The sequence below is a fragment of the Scatophagus argus genome, chromosome 8 (assembly GCF_020382885.2).
Source record: "Scatophagus argus isolate fScaArg1 chromosome 8, fScaArg1.pri, whole genome shotgun sequence".
Lineage (NCBI taxonomy): Eukaryota > Metazoa > Chordata > Actinopteri > Scatophagidae > Scatophagus > Scatophagus argus.
In genome coordinates this window covers 22,117,221-22,136,898 of record NC_058500.1, presented here as the reverse complement: position 1 = coordinate 22,136,898, position 19,678 = coordinate 22,117,221, and positions in this window count along the sequence as shown.

Below are 19,678 nucleotides of genomic sequence, written 5' to 3'. Positions count from 1 at the left end.
GTGGTGCTAGATGAAATGTCAGGAGATCACCGAAGTCATTTAGATACATCCTCTCTGAACGATTTCCGTTTGTACTAAAATTGTTTCCCCTGCATCTGTTGAATTTTGAGATATTCCACAAGAGAAAACCTTGCTGGGGAACATCCGGAGATCACCAAAGTCATTACAATTAATTCCTGAAGGACCATTAATGTCTCTACCAAAAGTCACAGCAATTCATCCAGTAATGGGTGTTGAACTACCGACACTGATACACTGACTCCTTTTCTAGCAGTCTCGGTGTGTGTGTGAGATTCTTGTTCGATTCACACTGGGGTTGACACCTTTCACACCAGCCCAAATGAGCCTTTCTAACCTGGAAAATGAGTAATTCAAACCAAAACAAACATATTAAGCGTGAAAGCACCCTTAGTTTTATCACTATGCTGCAAAAAATGGGAACTAAAATGCAAAAACTGATGGTTGAGGAAGTTTCTGTTTTATGCTTCATAATTCCTCCAGGTGAGGCTATGAAAATATGGCTATGATAGTTTTCATTTCCAGCAAACAGTATGAATGCAGCACAAGTTGGCCAAGTTTAACAGGCTGGCTTTGTAATGCTTCTTTGCAAATGCATCACAATAACAAAAACCGTCAGGAACAGGAACTAAAATGTAATAACTGGTGAATGCGGAAGTTTCCTTTGTCTGCTTCTTAATTCCCGCTTAGATTAGAGATAGAAAGAGCACAATGTTATATTCTGTCATACTGCATACCGCACACACATATATGAGACACGTCCACACACACATAAAGTACATATATACATATAATGGATATTAAGTCTGAATCATTTAACCTCAGCTTCCTTTCTCTCTCATTATTTATGTTTGATGCATCAAATACAGGAAAATCATGCCCTTAGGACAGACTGTACCGAGATGACCCATGATTTTCCTGTTCTGTGCATGTGTAGCCTGTATGTATATTATATGTACATGCATCCCTATATAATTCAATGTCCTAACACGCCATCTGCACAAATCTGATTACATAAAGCAACACAATAATGTCACTGGGACAGAAAGTGGAAACTTAATAAAAATAAAACAAAAAAACTGTGGCATCAGTCAGCCAGCATGAGTTAAAGTTTTTAAGAGAAAGAGATGAAGATGGAAGGGGATCAGAGCACATATTTGCACCCAAATGCAAACAAATTATTCCTTTCACCTTTTAAGTTATATTCTGATAAGAGATTCCTACAGTTTGTTCTGTACATGATTTATGATTATATGTTTTTTATTTCTCAGATTTCAACTTTCATATCTGTAGCTAGCATGGCAGTTTGATCTTGTCAGACGCTATAGCTTTGTATCTTGCATACAACAACTCTGAAATGATGAAATTATGGATGGTAAAGATGTGCGTCCATTTTTATCACCGCCCTCACACATGCAGGCCGACATATAGAGTCCTGGTGAATATGTATGTCTGTGCTGCGGCATTCTTGGACATTCTGAGGACATTCTTGGCAGGTTAGGACATTTTACCCTTTGCTGCCTTCCTCAAAGGGCTTTTGGAAGGTTAAGATATGGTTTGGGAATGTATCATGTCAATGAGGATTTTCACAAGTATAAAATTCCAAATTTGTATCTGTGTGATGAAGACTTCCATATGAAGCTTAAACAATTTCAATTGTTAGCATGACAGGATCCCAATTAGATATCCTGTTTAATTTAAATACCTTATATTCACACTACAGTGGAAAAACAAGGTCACTGAGTTGCAAGGTATCTCTTGGTTTGCACAGTATTTTCCACTCTGGAAGTTAGTGTTTTTTGTTTTGTTTTTTTTCAAAACATTTTTCAAAATTCCTTCATGCTGTCATGAATTCAGAGAAAAATACCTTTGAAAGAAATAACACTATGTCCTCACTCCCTGGTTCATTACCTCCCACTTGTTTTTCCATTTCCCTCCCCGAAAGCGTCGCTCTATTCTCTACGACTGCCCCTTACTTCTATCAAAAGGTTAAAAATCGATTGTTCTCAAAATCTTAAGCCACATGTCTGACATGCTCCCTGCTATTATGGTGAGGTAAAAAACATCAGCACAATATTCCCAGGGTGGATCTTCATGGGTTGACATTAATTTACTGTGTTGTGTGTGTGTGAGACAGAGAGAGAAAGAAAAAAAGAGAGCGTGATGATAAGAGTTCAAAGGTTAAATATCTAACATGGTTGCTGGTATTGATTTATGAGCAAGTGATGCAGTGGTTCAAGGCTTTTCTTCTGAGGTCCACAAATGTTGATGCATTGGTTCAAGTGTTTGTTTTGTTTTATAAATGTTACTGAACTTTGCATTGTACTATTTTTTTTGTCAGGAAATACAGTGATACTGCTGTTAATTTGATGTATTGTCAAGAAAAACACAAATGAAGTACTCCAGGTGGCTTTCCTCCTAACCTGCTCAGATATTGCTGAGGTATGCACTGTCACCTGCAACTGCGTGCTTCTTCTTCTTATAGAGAACAACATTTTTTCTCTTTTTCCACCATGCTGTTGAAGTCAGTTGAAGGTAGTTAGCTTTGCTGGCTAACGTTAACACTGACTCCAACAGGAATGGTTTCTTTTAATGAACAATTATCAAAGCTTCGGTGGTGTTGTGTTCGTCCAGCATTAAACAATGGAGTGATCTGCGTCTAGCTAACTTTACCCGTCTCTCTGTTATAGGTCCATTTGTGGGAGTGGCAAATGACCAAGCTGTCAAAATCCACAACAGCTGGTGATCCCTCAGCACTCCCTGTTAACATGCAGTAACTAATGCGAGCCAGTTGATTTTCTGATCAGTGGATGTTGCGGGTTGGAGGCCACAGTCCCATTATGACCCTAGAGGTGTATTTTTCCTGTCTATGCTTGTACGTCAAGGAAGTGAAGTGATAATATGAACAATTTTTAGCACCTGCACACACACACCTACACCAAATGCACTACAGCGCTAAGCCTGTTAGTCACCAAAAATTCAGAAGGGGTTGTTATCATGACAGAAAAATAAAACTAAAATATCTCCTTTTTGTTAAGAAGAAATACATTAGTCAAAACAGAATCACAAGACATTTAATTGGAACAGTCAAAAAATTTGCAAAGTCGACAACTTATTTTTCCTCTGCAATTAGCTGTGTAAAGTTACAGGGCAGCATGATGAAAATAGGGCATTGGTATGCAAGTGTGTACACATGCACCATGTTGTGAGCTTGGTTTGTACCAGTATGGCGTTTATATAGTGGTGGTGTGTGGAAGCAATGTGTGTGCATGCAAAACACACGCGCGCGTATGCACGTGCAAATATATACCATTCCCTGCTGTTACACTGAGATTTCATTATTCACAGTGCTCTCCACACATAAAAGGAAAGCAATTATGATGGAGCAGTCCAGCTTTTGATGTTGAAAATGCATGTTGAACAGTCTTTACGCTCATGGTAGGAGACTATATGTCCGTGATGGGGGAGGTGTATCTACTGCATTGAGGCATTCAATTGTGATTCCAATGTATGCATCTGTATTATCACTCTATGCTCAGACTGTATGTGTGCATTCATGTGTCATTCCACATGCATGTATGATGAGCCCATCAGCTGCAGCTATTAAAAATGTAAAACTGGAGCCATCATATTCCCTGTCAGCGTCTCATTACCTGTGCATAGTAAATCAGCATGCTGATTAATTCCATATATGTTGTCATAAGGACTGATATACATGCATACAGTAAGACTGCCTGTTGGGAGACGCATTGCAGACCTCTTAGGCCCCTGTAACAGTGCGTGGCAACCCGACATAAACCACACCCTGAAATACTGATCGAACTCAGTGCATCTTCAGACTGAAAGAAAGACAAAAAATATGAATGTTTCTCGCAGTCATGTGATTCAAGAGGATGCATTTTCAAAAAACAACAAAAATACCTATACCTATGTCTACATTCAGCTAAACGATTACAGTTAATCTTCGCCATTACTCAGGGTAAATTTAAACTTTACAACTAGGATAAAAGGAATCCATATCAAAAGGGTAGCTGAAGCACACTATACAAAAAAAGAGAAAAGATTAGTATATTTTTTATGATTCCCAGCTGTGCATTTACCAACAGGGTATGTGTTTCCCCGAGTCCACAAAAAGAAAAATTAAACCCATGGGGGCTTTCAGGGGTGTGTGATAAAACCAAGTAATCAATGTGGTGAGTTGAAATGCAGGGTTTTTCTTGCCAATTTATATCCAGCCTGATATGTGCTAACCTTCACATATGGTTTAAAAATTGCATCTGGAAATCCAGGGTAAAGCTCAGAATCATTTCAACATGATTTCTAGTGAAAGTGATTTATATGATAAATGTAGTGCATCTAGACTCAACACTTATGCCACTGACACCCCCATCTTCATCTGTTCACCAGACAACTGTGTGTGTGTGTGTGTGTACGCATATTCCTGTAGTTGTAGGGACAGAAATCTGTTTACACAGTCACATTGTGAGGACCTGCCTTACTTATGGGGACAAAATGCAAGTCCCCACAACATAAATCATTAATTATTTGAATGAAGACTTGCTTTAAGGTTAGGGTGATGTTAGGGTCAGGTTAAGGTGAGGGTTAGGATGAGACAGGTAATGTTTATTGTTATGGTTGGCTGGTGGTTAAGCATCCAGGAAATGAATGTGAGTCTATGTAATGCGACTGTGTGTGTGTGTGTCTTTGCCTGCATGGCTGGTTTGCGTGTGTTTGTATGAGTATTTGTGTACATCTCTATCTCTGTTGGCCTGTGTACATTTACAATTTCTGCTACTTGTGCGTGGTGCAACTTCCTGGAAAGCTGGTCTGACTAATCTGGCCACCCAAACAGTAACTACAACAACACGCCTGAAAGATGACCTCTAACCACGGCATGTGTATCATACTTGCACACAAACACTCACACACAGGCGCACAGCAGACTGCAGCTTCACTGCCTTCCTCTCATCCACAGCCATCTGGCTCCAACATGAATGATAATATGATCACGATGGATCTCATATTGTTATTGGATTATCTAAAGGTCATCGTGTCACTTTCATGTCTCGTTTTCAAATCCCCACTGCTGACATGCATAGAGGGCTCATGTTTACATTTAGCTGTCTGCCAAAATTCCTCGACATACATACACGCACGCACAAAATGAAGTATGTTTCAGCAAAACAGGACAGGCTAAAAACATGGCGTCTATCCTTGTTTGTTAACTGTGAACAGTGAAACAGGGCTACCTATACATGCTTTTCTGTTTCGATAGCAGAATGAAGGTCAGGGCCAGACGGAGACAGGATTACCTGGGATTAGCACAGACTATCACTAGCCAGCTAATGAGGGCCAGAGGTTTCATCTCTTGGTCCCGCCTCTGGTGTCAGTGCCAGAGTATAAATAGCATTTAAACCTGCCACACTAATCCACGTTCCATACAAACGAACATGATCTGTTTTACATTTATTCGCCATTGGGACCAGTTTTGTCTCATTTGTAGTGATGGATTTGTGTGGAAGCTCATTAACAATGGTTTTACTACTCATGTAGCTGACTAGGTAAAGGATGGAGGGCCGAGATAATGTATGCTGTGTTCATCAGTCGTCTGGCTGCCCTTGTGAGAAGGTGTTTGATAGAAAATGTAGAAAAATCTCAATAAGACAATGCAGAATTTTGAAAGGGATCATCAAGAGGCACTGCACAGATTTTACACCCGGCTGACTTGTCATGAGGAGTACAAATCAGTATGTAAAAACAATTGTATACGGTGTAATGTAACTCTGAAGAGAGGATTCAGCGTTCTGGAAAAAAATAATGCTGGTGATGTTACAGTGAGGTCATTATGGACATCTCAGCTCAGGCTTGACATTTAACAAAAAGCATACATTACGAGCTGCATGAGTGTGCATTTTTGATTGAGTATCTAATGAAAGACATGTCGTGGAAAATGCAGTGTTCTTAGACTTACTACAAAGACTTAGGATTAACAGGATACTTTAACCTCTGCTGCTGGAGTGACCCTTTAGTACCGTACGTGTGCTGAATTCAAATATACGATCTTTGTCCCGTGAAGTAAATGTTTGGGGGAAACCACATCATAATTCATGCAGACCCTGATTAAACAGATGATACTTTTTATTGTCTACACTAAGAAAAAGATTTATGAAGAAAGTGGCGCTCATGTGCCCAGCTCATTCTGAGCACATGAGCACATGGGCCGAGTAAAGAAGTGAAAATGTTGCAACCTCAATTATACAGTCTTTAATTTACCAACTCATCTTGGGAAAAACGGCTAATATTAGTCAAAAGACATATATATAAAATTATTATCTGCTGGTAAAAAGACCTACCTAAAAAAAGCCTACACGCACCAGAAGTTTTAAGGATGTAATAATTCTTACTGATGCTGAACCCAGCACCAGGACTAAGCTTTAATTATGTTTTGAGATTAAATGCTTCAGATGTGCCATTTGGTTTTACTATTACAGTGCCGTGTAAGAGTTCACTTTCGTGCAGACAGTGCGAGAAAATCCAAACCATACGGCGCTACGACTGCTTTTCCCTCTAAAATAAAACAGAATCAAAAACAACTTGGACTTGCTGTCTGGGCTTTTTTCATTGCACGGAAGGTCAGCAAAATGCCATGTGGTCCTGGACTCGGTCCACTGCAAATATTCTCTTCCTGCACTGTCCTGAATTGGCAAAAAAAAAGAAAAAAGAAAAAGAAAAAAATGCAAGAGCAACACATGAAACAAATACTGCATAGCTGCTGATTTCGACACATAATAATTCTGAAAATGAATTTTATCTTCTTGCAGTAAAAATTTACAGCTGTGGTGTGGTGCTGATTTAGTTGGTTTCTCTTCTGGACAGTGTCTTCTAATGTTCAACACAAAATATATGAGTTTGTATGTACATATAATTTTTTTTGCCCTGTTGTATTTGCAAATACACTGAAGATTAGTACTACAATTCATGATTTCACTCAAAAATGAAGAGCTGTTACTGAAAGGTTGTCTGTCTGTTGTCTGTCTGTCTGAGAACAACAAGTTGCACAGCTCGTTACAGTCACTCCCGCCCTGACATATTTCTCAGACAGTGTCACCGACAGCCTGTTTGCACCACAGTTTTGCAGGCAGAATTTTTGTGGTTTATAGACTGAGTAGCAACACAACGTGGTTTTTAAGTCTGTTTGGAAAAACCACGTCTGGCCCAGCATGTCACATCATTCTGACCTACATCCATCCCTCCATTCTCTGTCTTCCTGTCTATGGGCATTTTCATGGAGGGGGAATGAGTTCATTCTCTGACCACGAGACAATACCTCACCCTTCCTTTCCAGTCCTCTATCTGAATCACAGGCCGAGAGGAGCTGGAAAACATCTCTCCTCCACTCCCAACCTGTCCAAAGCAAACAGCTGTGGCTCAGTGTGAGTTTGTGTCTGTGAATTAGCCAGTCAGGCCTGCGGTGTTCTGGCAGGTTTCCAGTGTCCCGCTGTCAGGTGGCACATGCACATATCCCCACATGGAAAGGAAATATATGAAATATATATCCAAATATCTGCAGAATATATGAAGAATTGTTGCATGTATGCCATTTTTAGGGTCATATATGTGCATATATGTGGATATATAGGAAATATATGTGTCATATATGACTTAAATATATCCACATATATGCCACAGTCAGGTGCATATATGCCATACATAATGCCTATATCTCACTTTATTTGCAAATGATGCTATGTGCATATATGTTCAAACAAAATGTATTTATGATTGTACTTTTTAATTCAATGCAGATTGAGGTTTGCAGAAGAAAATTCAATGTATAAGACAATAGCTTTTGATTGTTTTATTGCATGCAGCAAATTTTAAAGTGGCCTCACACTCTATCATCTATCATCAACTCGATCTAATTAATTGAATTCATTAGAAAGATTAATAACTAATTGGATTAAATGGAAGGGTAATCAGTTGACTTACTGAGTACTGGCTGGGTAGCTGAATGGCTGACTTGTTCGCTCAAACCACCAACGTGACTTTAGTACAGTCTCACAGAGCTGCTAGCATGGCTATATATGCTAATTTTGCATCTACCAATGTAATTATATAGTCAGATAAACGGTCTCTGCACAACTGAGTTACCTGCCGCCAATTTCATCTGTTCAGTGACAAATCACACATTTCATGTAGGTCTACGTCAGGATTTACTCGCTAAGTCTGTTTCCATCCCACTTCCCAAATTTCCAGTGTTTCACTGTTCTAATTACGCATCCTTGGGTTCAGGGTGTCAGTACCTAAACCCTGTAAAAACCACCATGGTACTCAACTTCCCTGCCATTAAACTGGCTTCTGTTGGTCTTGGACCCTGCAGTCAGTTGCAGTCTGGACTTGTTCACCATAAGATAGCGGATTGTATTGTTTGATTCCATCCTTTTACATATTTCCTGTAAAAACAGTAAGCTAGGGGATGGACTTTCAATAATACTAATAGATGTTTACAGCAGCTAATAACTCGAGAGAGGATCGATTACAGAAAATTAAATATCATTGCGTGAAGTGATTAGGTTTTGAAGTCAGCTCTGAGCCGTAGCATAGCCCTAATGGGACTATGGAGAGAGTTAATGCTTTGATGTTGACCTCAGATGAACTGAACTGGCTCAGAAACCCACTGGGCCATTATGTCTTTATTTGTCTTGACATGTACTTGTCCTGAGTGATGCTCTCATTAATGTAGCCTTTGATGAACTTCCACTTTCTTCATCATTGACTGTCACTGCACTTATTCTTTTTGACGCTTTGGGGAAATCCTGCGGTGTTGATGGAGAATAGATGATAAGTTGTATGCAGTGTGGCTACCAATGTGCATCATAATACCTTGGGCTTGGAACTCAACTACCCATAACCCTGGTTCTGCCTTGCATTTCCACTGTGTGAAGACAACACTGAGACATAATTTCTATGTGCTATCTTGTAGACAGCTGCAGTCGCAGGACAGACAACAATGGAATAATTGTGTCTAGTATTAATGTTGTGCATATGAAATAGGAGGTTGACTGAGTGATCAGACAGCAGCAGATTGGCAGCATTTATCAGAACAGGTTGCTACGGACACATCAGCAACTGCTGGTCCCACTCTCTTTCTTCTGATTCAGAAGGAAGTGAAGAATTTAGAACAGTGTGCATAAAGTTGTGAAATAATTCCTCAGCTTGTCCTTAACATAAAATAAAAATAAAAAACAGTGAAACTGCATTTGGTCACACTACCACCCCCTCCCCAAACCCTAACTAAAGTCGAACCTTTGACAAATGCTACACCTTAATTTACAGGTAGGGTTCCGTAGAGGAGAAGGCCTGAAGGAGGGAGGTGTGTGACTCTGTTGCCACGGTTTCACCTTGTTTCTCCCCAGCAGAGTTGGTTTCTTCAAAGTATGTTTGTAATCTTTCCCTATAACCTGGTTTACTACATAAACCTAAGCAAACCTCAACCATAGCAGCAGTAGACAAGAAAACCCTCCTGGCAGTCATTTTTCTAAGAGTGTGTCAGAGGGAAACAATGTTATGCTGTTGATGAGTGCCAGATCAGAAGGTCATTCAATTTAAACTTTTCTTCAGCACTGATGGATATGCCATTGTTAGGCTATCGCATCTGGATTTGTATTTGCAAAGATCAACAGATCGCTGTTTTCATACCCTGACAACTTTCACTTGAATTTTCAAATTCTTCTTTTGAAAGAACAGCTTGACAGTTTCTTCCCCTGTGCTGTTAGACTGTTGAACACCAACTGACTAACATGCTGCCCTGTACCTTAGCAATTGATTTTGCTCATTCATTGTCCACTTGCTGTTCATTTGCACTGTTTACCTCACCCACTTGCACTATACTCCACCCTGCACGACCTCACTTTTGGACTACCTCCAGAAAAATATTTATTTCACTTATTTTATTTTGTGTTACCTTATTCTATTTTATTTTTCTTTTTATTTTATTCTTCAATTATATGTTACTTGTTACGTTCTATGTATGCACCAATCACCAAGACAAATTCCTAGTAATGTGAAACCTCTTCACTTACATGGCAATAAAGTCTTTTCTGATTTCTGATTTCTGATTTCTGACTTTTCCTAACGGCTTCGACGCTGACAGTTACCTCTAGCACCTGTCAGATGATCGTCTTCTCGCACTAGAGCTGCCATGATTAATTCATTAATCGATTAGTGGATTGAAATAAAGTTAGTTGCCAGTTATTTTGATAATGGATTACCTCATCTACTTGCACTATACTTCCACCCTATACTACCTCACTTTTGCACTACCTCCACAACCATATTTATTTTACTTATCTTATTTTATTTTGTTTTACCTTATTCTATTTTATTTTATCTTATTGTACTATTATATGTTACTTACAACATATAAGTTACATGTTCTTACGTTCTATGTATGCACCAATCACCAAGACAAATTCCTAGTAATGGGAAACCTCATCACTTACATGGCAATAAAGACGATTCTGATTCTGATTCTGATTGTTTCAGTCATTGTTAAAGCAACAATGTCAAACATGCTGGTTCCAGCTTTTTAAATGAAAGGATTTGCTTTGCATTGATGATAGTAAATGCAGAGTCTGAGTTTCAGACTGTTGGTTGGACAAAAGAAGCAAATTGAAGGCATTTCTTTTTCTGCCAATATGCACAAAATAGGCAGAGGTAGAAAGAAAACAACAATAATGTGAGAATTGCCAATCCTGCTTTTGATTTCCATTAGGAAAGTTGGGAACTCATTTCGATCGGTTTTTGATGTAGAATCAAAATTGTCACACCCCTAGAAAACAACCATGTGACACTTAAAAGGCAATGAAAGGCAACCTTTTTCATTTCATTTAGTATTTAGTGTGGCCATTTTGCTAAGTAATATGATGGCCTTCATTAAGTAATACACATTGGCACCCAGTAGAGGAATGGACATAGCCAGGACATTGTTACATACTGTGAACGCATTACTCAGATCCTGTTGTCTTCACTTGAAATAATTACCTTCTGTATGGGATCCTTTGAGTAGGTATTTAATAGTGGCAATCAATAAGTCAAAGGTGAAATTCTTCCTGGCTTCTCTAACACAGAGGTTTATAGATGAAACAAAGTGCAAGAGAATCAAGGGTATTTGCAGCTCTCTCTTTCAAATAGCTTTGAGCGGAGAGCTAAATCTGTTCAGGGAATCTGTTCCCGTGGTTCCTGATGCTTTACTGCTGCCATGCTGGCTCTGGTCCCACTACAATCTTTCCTCTTCCAGGAACCAGCAGGGAAACATTGGGCACCATAGCAACGAGGGGTATGCCAGATCAAGAGTCATATCATCCATCGTTATTATATTGTGTTTTGTTTCTTGTTTCTCAATGTGAAGTTACATTAAGGTTTTCCTCAAACATTAAACGGCAGGTAGAACATGTGTTGCAATGTTTGTTTATCTGTGTATGTAGGTGTTTGAGAGAGCTGTTGTGTGTGAAGATCAGATGCAGCCACATGGCATTACAACCTGAAGCGTCAGAGATCATTTGCTAGTCAGGAGACATTATAGCTGTTTCTTCACAACCTGCTGCAGTCATTTGGTCACCATCCATAAAGAAAATCATTCTACATCTGAGAACAAATACTCAACACTTCGAATGTTGACTTGACTTGCTTATCTTTGCACAATTTTAAATTTGTTTGCAAACAAAATGCGTGCACATCCGAGTTGTGTTCAAAGTATGTGGTAACAATGAAGACAGTGTTTAGACCTGTTTTTGTGCTTGATAGTATCATCACTTGGGTTCCTGTGTGGTTTCATAGTCGCAGGGGTTAATCTGGGTGATTCTCTGAGGTGGAGTCGCTCATCTTGCACTCATCAATTATGCAGGTCTTGGAATGCACTGCATCTGTAAAATGTCTCCATCCACATACTACACTATTAACCTCATCTAAACTCCAAGGTTCAGGCATCTCACCCCATGAATAAGTCAGTAAACATACTTGTAGCTTTCTGAAAACATGCATGTTTAAACTGATGTTGCTTGAATTAATTTCAAAGCAATGGGCATATATGAAAGAAAAGTTGGTTTTGCAGTGAATGTATAAATACAGTATGGTGAAGTAACTGGAGCAAACATTGTGAAAGCCTAAACTCTCTGACTCAGACGGACAGGCAGTGAACGCAAGAGAGAAATGATACCCAAAAAGACAAGCAGATGGTAATGGCAGAGGAAGAGAAGAAGAGAAATGGAGAGGTGAATACACACCACTAGACATGATGGCACACGGAGACAGAAGAGAGAAAGAGAGAGTCATTTAGGGACGGCACAAAAGAGCAGAAGAAGATGAGGAGAGGCAGAGAGCGAGTGAGCAGATGAGTGTGTTAGAAAACCACTCAGCCGCTTCAGACAGCTTGAGAAAATAGACCACAGAAAACGACAGCGAGGTTCATCTCAGGTAACGGCTGTTATATCCATCCACACGGCTGATATTAAGACAACACAGCACAGTAAAAGTGCAACTGTAAGTGGTTAGTTGTCTTCACGAATTAATCATCTCTAAAATCACATTGTCATCTCAGGACTGAGTTGTTTTATCACATGTCATCTTCTGTTTCAGTATCAGTCAGTTGCTGAAAACAGGTTTGGGGGGGGGGGGGGTCATGTGTGTTAATGTTAACAGAACAGAGCTATGGTTTGGGAAATATGCTTTCTTTTTCCAGAGAGTTAGGTGAGTTGATTGATACAGCATTTATGCCTGTGCTACAGCCAACAATCAATTAGCTTAGCTTAGCCTAAAGACTTGGGACAGTCTTTTCGTAATCCATTTAAACAACAATCTGTAAAAACTAATTTTATACAGTTGCTCAGTTTTGTCTGGGCTTATGTTCCTGATGCAGTGAGTTCCTAGAGCATTCTTTTTATCAGGTCAGCAGTGGAGCCTCCAGGAAGTCACACACTGCAACACAATATGAGACATTTTTTTTTACTTTAGTATGAAACCAATAGTGCATGTATTCTGCTGTACGCAAATATGCAAGCACCAGTCACTAAACCAGTATAAATATCCCACAGTGCAATCCAGTATAGGGGTCAACAACATGCAACACAATAAGTAAAATCAGTATAAATAAGTAAAAGGTTTCAGTTTCTTTGTCATAGTATATTTTTTAAATTAGTTCATCATTAACTAGCAAAGAGAAACTTTATACACGCTGAGCAGTGCTACTAAAAAGACATACTACTGTTTATTCATGGAAGACTGTTGTAGTGCATAATACGTATGAATGCTGTGACACTTCCCAACCAAGCTTTAAGGAGGGTTCAGATGTGAAGTGAGTTTCCACTTTGCAGTTTTTTTTCTCTCCAAGCAGTCATTATCCAAATTGCATGTCAACTGTAAACTAGCTTGAAACACCAAAAGTACAGTGGTATGCCAGTTCAGCCTCTGACTGAATCCAGATCTCACCAAAAACTCCTTCACTACAGCCTCACCCTTTTTTTCTTCTCTCTCTGTATGGTCACTAAGCCAGCTATGGGATTTGTGCAATGTTGTTATAAACTGATGAAGTTCACTAATTTATATGTTTTCTTGTTTATTTTATCCATACATTAACAGAAATGTAAAAGCCACCCTTTGTGATTTCAGGAGGGGTTACATCTAAGTTCTTGGTAAACAATAGCAGTGTTGGCAACTTGTATTATGGCCAGAGTAGTGCGCCCATAGCCAGGCTGCTATTGATCAAGAAATTGCTCCCAATAAAAGCTCCCCAAATTAAATCAAATTTATTATGACACCAGCTTCCTGTTTTGGCATCACACACACATTTACTAGAATGAAGAACAACTGCTTTGAATTTTCACTCAGCATTATCCTTGTTATTTCTTTTGGGTCAAGGTTACAGACTTCAGGTCTTCACAGTAGCTTTTCTATGATTGTAGCTGCACTGTTACTCTATCACATTATATCACATATATTAAGTATGAAAAAGCCTGCAGGACTAATAAAGCGCAGATTCATTTAAGATGAATCCCTACCCTGCCTGTGTGTGTGGTGATGCAGTGTGACTACATGTATTTGCTACGAGCTTTCCAGGGACTCATTTGATGTTTTTTGAGTTTACAGGGTGCATATGTGTTTTGGAGTTTTTTTGTGTCAAGTTGGGTCATCTAATCGGATCAGGTGCACAGTCAGAGTGAAAGTAAGAGATGAATAATTTCAGCAGCAGGCCTATGATGGGAAGTTCAGACTTTATCTGAAACAGCTTTTGCTTAACCTAAGCTTTCATTGCCATTATTGCAGCAAGTGATGTCTGCTCAAAAAACAGCCAAATGCAGTCACCTCCTGTTCAATAAAGCTTTCTATAAATTATCATTATTGACAGTAAAATTCAATAATGATGTTTCTATAGAATCATAATATCTCAGCTGTGATTCAAAGGAATTTTAGTCAAATTTGAGTATGGAATGAGATCAGCCCTGCAGCTGTTTTCATCACATCAGCTCATTCTGGGAAGGGATGAGGGGAATCAGCTGCCAGGGGTCAGTGAGTGTGGATGAAAGAGAAAATTTCAGCCATACAGTAAAAATGAGGTCACAGAGCTGGTGGATGTGGAGAGGAAATTTACCCTGTGTGTGTGTGTGTGTGTGTGTTACAATCAGCTGTGTATGGAGTCATTGAGGCCTCAGCGAGGGTGAGGTTGAGCAGCAGTATAAACCAGACATTGCAATGAAACAGACCCACTTCCTTGGAGATGGTGTGTCTTCCTGGAAAGAATGTGATCTGCAGCAACAGATCTAACTGAACTGTGCTCTAACTGTCCATCCTGTTTTCTTTCTATCTTCTCTGCCCTTCATTCCTGCCTGACAATCGCAATTCTGCATAATTTCATAAAATACAGTTATGAAAGAATGACAAAAACTTTCAAAGCTAACAAGGTAGCTAGTTAGTTCACCAGGTTGCTAATAGGACAGGAAGGTCTTTGTTTATTCAAAAGACATATTTGTAACATCATTTCCTTTCATAACTGTCTGAAAATGATTCCTTTTTTGGATCAGTTTCTTTTCAGACAAAGATTATATCTGCATGATGCAACAGCTATTAAACTATACAGCTCTTCCATCAAAGACCAGCACTATTAAGATGGATGTCAAACTAAAATTGAACTTGATGTGAAAAATTCCACACAGCAATTCCATGAATGGTAATTGATTTCAAGATGATGATCTTATCTTAAAAATCTTGTGAAACAGTGTACGTCACTATCTTTAGCAAGAAAATGTAATTTGTTATAGCTCTGGGCTATATTAATTCAAATACATGAAATCAGAATTCTGCTGTCTTTTATATGTTAAGGTTGTTTGGAGGTTGTTTGGTTGGTTGTTCTGTGAGCTTTTGAGACATAAAATAGCATTCATCTTGCCAGTTTCCCTTTTTTTTCAGTAGACAGAAAGCAAATTGCACGATTGTCAGCGTCTAGGATCACATTTTTCTTTTTCTTCGTATGCAACTAACACAGAATAGAGAAGCTGATAAGAGCTAAAAGGAGATTTCAGTTCAGTATAGTGCTCCCATCCCTCGTACAGAACAATAGATGTTGTGCTGGCATTGACGAGCTTAAAAGGGGATGTTTAAAATCTCTGCCAGCTGGAGTTGGTGCAGATTTTTTTATGCCTTTAGTCAAGATCTGGACAGTAGAGAAAAACAAAAAACACAAGGGGAGGGAGAGATGAGGAATGACATGCTACTAAGGCCCTTTCCTGGATTCGAACTGAGGATGTTGCAGTTCATGGTTGTTAAGCTCTCTGGTGCTGCCTGGAGAATGTCTCTGAAGCCTAAGGAATGCACTGACATCATTGTTTAGTATTCTGCCAGCGCTCTAGAGATGGGAGTATTTAAATGTAAAAGGCTGATTGAATCTCCTCAGTGTCCTAACCATGTAACATTATAGCATTTCCATATGTTTTTTAACACTGCACAGTATTGATATATGAGCAAAGAAAGACTATGCTTTCCTTGGAAATGGTAACAGCTGTGGGCTGATGGCTTGAATGGGTTTTGGAACTTGGAACTTTAGTTTGTTGTAGCTTTTGTATTTGGAGGAAATCAGTAAATATTAACTACATTTGCACCTTTTAGCCGTGCTACCAGAGAGGCTCTAGGAATGGCGATGACTGAAGGGGCAGATTTAGTCTTCCAGAGGTCACAAAGAGGCCATACCTTGCACAGTAGATATTTGGGAGTCCTCCTACAGGAAAATTCCAGCATTAGACACTTCATTTTATGCATTCTGGTGACTTTATATGCAAAGAAATAATCGCAGAATCGTCTTTGATTGTCTTTGAAAAGGTGAGCACAAATTTCAGGCATCAGTCAACGGTTTTATTTATTGAGGAGGTCAATCCACATTTTCTGGTCTGAGCCTATATGGAACACTAAATGTGTACACTAGGCAACGTTACCTTCCAACAAGACTTGCCAGTTAGTAACCAAAATTCTGTGACAACAGGTATATGCCCATTCAAACATCTGCTAGCATGTTGACGCATAACTTACCATGAAGCTTTTGTGGTGTCACATCACCATTAGATGGCTCTGTGTTTGTGTCAAAGATCACCCAGGATCTCTGCTGCAGGTACGATCCCACAGTTTCAATATAGAAGACAAATTTGAAGTGAATTTAGTGGGTAACATCTACTATGATGCTTGTGCGTTTTTTATAATTCAGCCAATGAAGCAGACATAAGCACTTCAGGGGTCAATCATATTTCATCTGGGACCAGAGACCCTGTGATCCCAACCCTGGAACCACTCATGAATGTTGCTGCATCGGACCTATCAGTTGATCGATCAGATAGACAGTCATTATCGCCATAGGATGAAGAACTATCTACTTTGATACTCAGACCTTCCAGTGCCACCTGCAACACAAAATGTGATTTTGTCCAACTGAAACAACCAGATGAGCAAGCAAACATTCTCATTTGTTCTAACTTGTCAGACACCTGGTGCTTTACGCATCAACACACAGTACCAAATACACCAAAAAAAAAAAAAAAAATCTTTGATTAACAGCAGGAGCATACATGTCTACATGTTGAAATGTCCCTGTGGTCTTGTCTATGGTGGACAAACTAAAAGAACTTCAGACAGAGGAGCCCTTTGACATAAATTAAGAATTGAATTTGTCGAATTTCTTATAATTTAGCATACTTATAACTATATACATTTGTATCCATGTTTCTGATTGGGTATGGCAACTCCCACCCTTGGGTCCATTGTCCAATATATTTGAAATCCTGTTCAACCAATTGCCCAATGACAAAAGACGAATCAGGGAAAAGGAATTCAGCCATCATTATTGTTTACAGCTGCATATTTCATATTTCATATTTAAATGTGGTGTGTCAAAATATCTTCTGTGAAAACATGTTTTACTTGCCTAACCTTAACGATACATTAAAACACAGCTTATTTGTAGTAACCACAAATTTTCCCTGACCTTAAACAAACTGTATTGTTGTGTGCAGATATTGAAGAAATATTTTATACTGACAGCAAAAATTGATATCAGTTACAAACTGGTGGTTTTAGAAATATTAAACAATCAATTTTAAATGATTTAGTGATATTGTTTCTTCAACTACAAGTAGAAATCACTTATGTCTTCCAAGGTCCTCGTGAAATGATTCCCCAGTTCTCCTCTTAGGTCTGTTTGCATTGCATGTACATAGTCTATCAAATGAGAAAAAGGGACTATGTGAGTCAGAAGTCATAAAGCAAAATAACCGTGTTCTTTGCAAAAGCCTCAGAAAAAGCCTTTGGCTTGCCTCTGTTAATATTCGCAATCTAAATGGATTTTTTCTCACTTATGCATTATAGATGTGGGCCTGTGCAACTGCTTAATCAAAAACATTGGCAACAGGGCTCAGAGAGGGGCGCATCTCTTTCAATCTAGCAAACACACTAGCAGCATGAACATCGTCACAGGAGTTGTCATGCTCTTCCAGGAAAAGTGTACTAACTGCAGGCTATCAGAACCAATGCTGCAATATTATAAATAAACAGACATGCAGCGTGTGCATTATCAGTTGCCCATAGCACCCCTCCTTCACTGTGTATACACACACAAGCACTAAAATACACACAGTGGAGCATGTGCATGTGCACACACAGAATAAATCCACACACACATGTCGCTGTAGAGGGCTGGGGTGTGTTGGTTTCTGTGGAAGTGTGAGTGTGAGATAAGAATGGGCTGGGGCTTCCACAGAACAAGTGGGAGGCAGCCACATGACAGCTAAGAGACAGAGAAAAAGCACAGAGGAGGAGAGGGTGAACTAACCCTTCGAGGACCCACAGGGACCCACAGGGAATGAGTGTGTCACTGTTTAGAAACAGTCAACACTGTTTCTAAGCACTTAATAATGAGTCACAGTGATGAGACCAGAGTTTGCCTGTATGTTCAATGAAGCTACCTTATGGATTATTTAACCTGCTCTCTGTCTCCATTCCATCAATATAATGATATAATTTGCACCTTTGCCTGGAGTTTTATCATGCAGAAAAGCCTAAATACTCTTGACTCTGTTTCACTTTAACACACACATGCACACATATGGCACAGCAGTCTTTTTAGCCACATATTAAAGCTCCTGTGGAATAAAAAATGACTTTGACCAGCAGCCATTTCACAATTCACCATCGAAGTGTATACAAGAAAAATTGCATGCAGTGAAATGTGACCACAGATTTTCAGCCAACATAACCTAACATTTAGAAGACGATGCTACAACATTCATTTTCAAATCAAGTTTTTGATCAAGCCAGGAGAAAAAGGTTTTCATAGCAGTTTCTGGATGTAAACTATTAAAATTGTTAATGTTATTGTACTAGTACATTAACATTCCTGCATTTATTGCTAAACTGCAATTTATGAACTTTCATTCTCTTGCGGTTAAGTGAAAGTTTGATCTTCTGTGAAGGAGTTTCCCACTGAACTTTCAAAATGTCCCACACAAATGTTTGCTTTATATATGCATATACAAATAGACTTGACAAGTCACACTTTGGTTTGTCAGTACAAGTAAAAATGTTCACATTCCACATTTATAGCCTGTGGTAATATCAGCATGCCAGATATGCAAGCACACACACTTGGTGTTCTATCATGTCGTATTATTGTTTCTGGAGTCACACCCAGAATAATGCTGCCAATTACTATGGTATTACACTGATAACATTTCACTTAGGTTATTGGGGTTACATAATAAAAATAGGCTTCTGTCATGACTGACATTTAATGAAGAGGAGAGATTACCCCAGGATATCTGGCGAGAATGCACAAATACTGTGGCTATGTTCTGCGGCATTAGAAGTGAAATAGCTTGCTGTGCATCCACTGCATTCATTAAAGGTGTGATGTGGACCAGAGCTACTATCACCTGAGGTGTCACTGTCCCTCCTCTTTGTCCAACAAGTCAGTTAGTAGACAGCTGCATCCAAGCACTCTCGCGTTATCAAGGCTCCACACATGTTTAGCATGGGAAACCCTGGTGCAAATACCTCCATTATGCATTACCCAACATGCACAAAGTCTTTCTGGTCCCTGCCTGCTTTGAGTAGAGTTTTCTGTCTTTCTTTA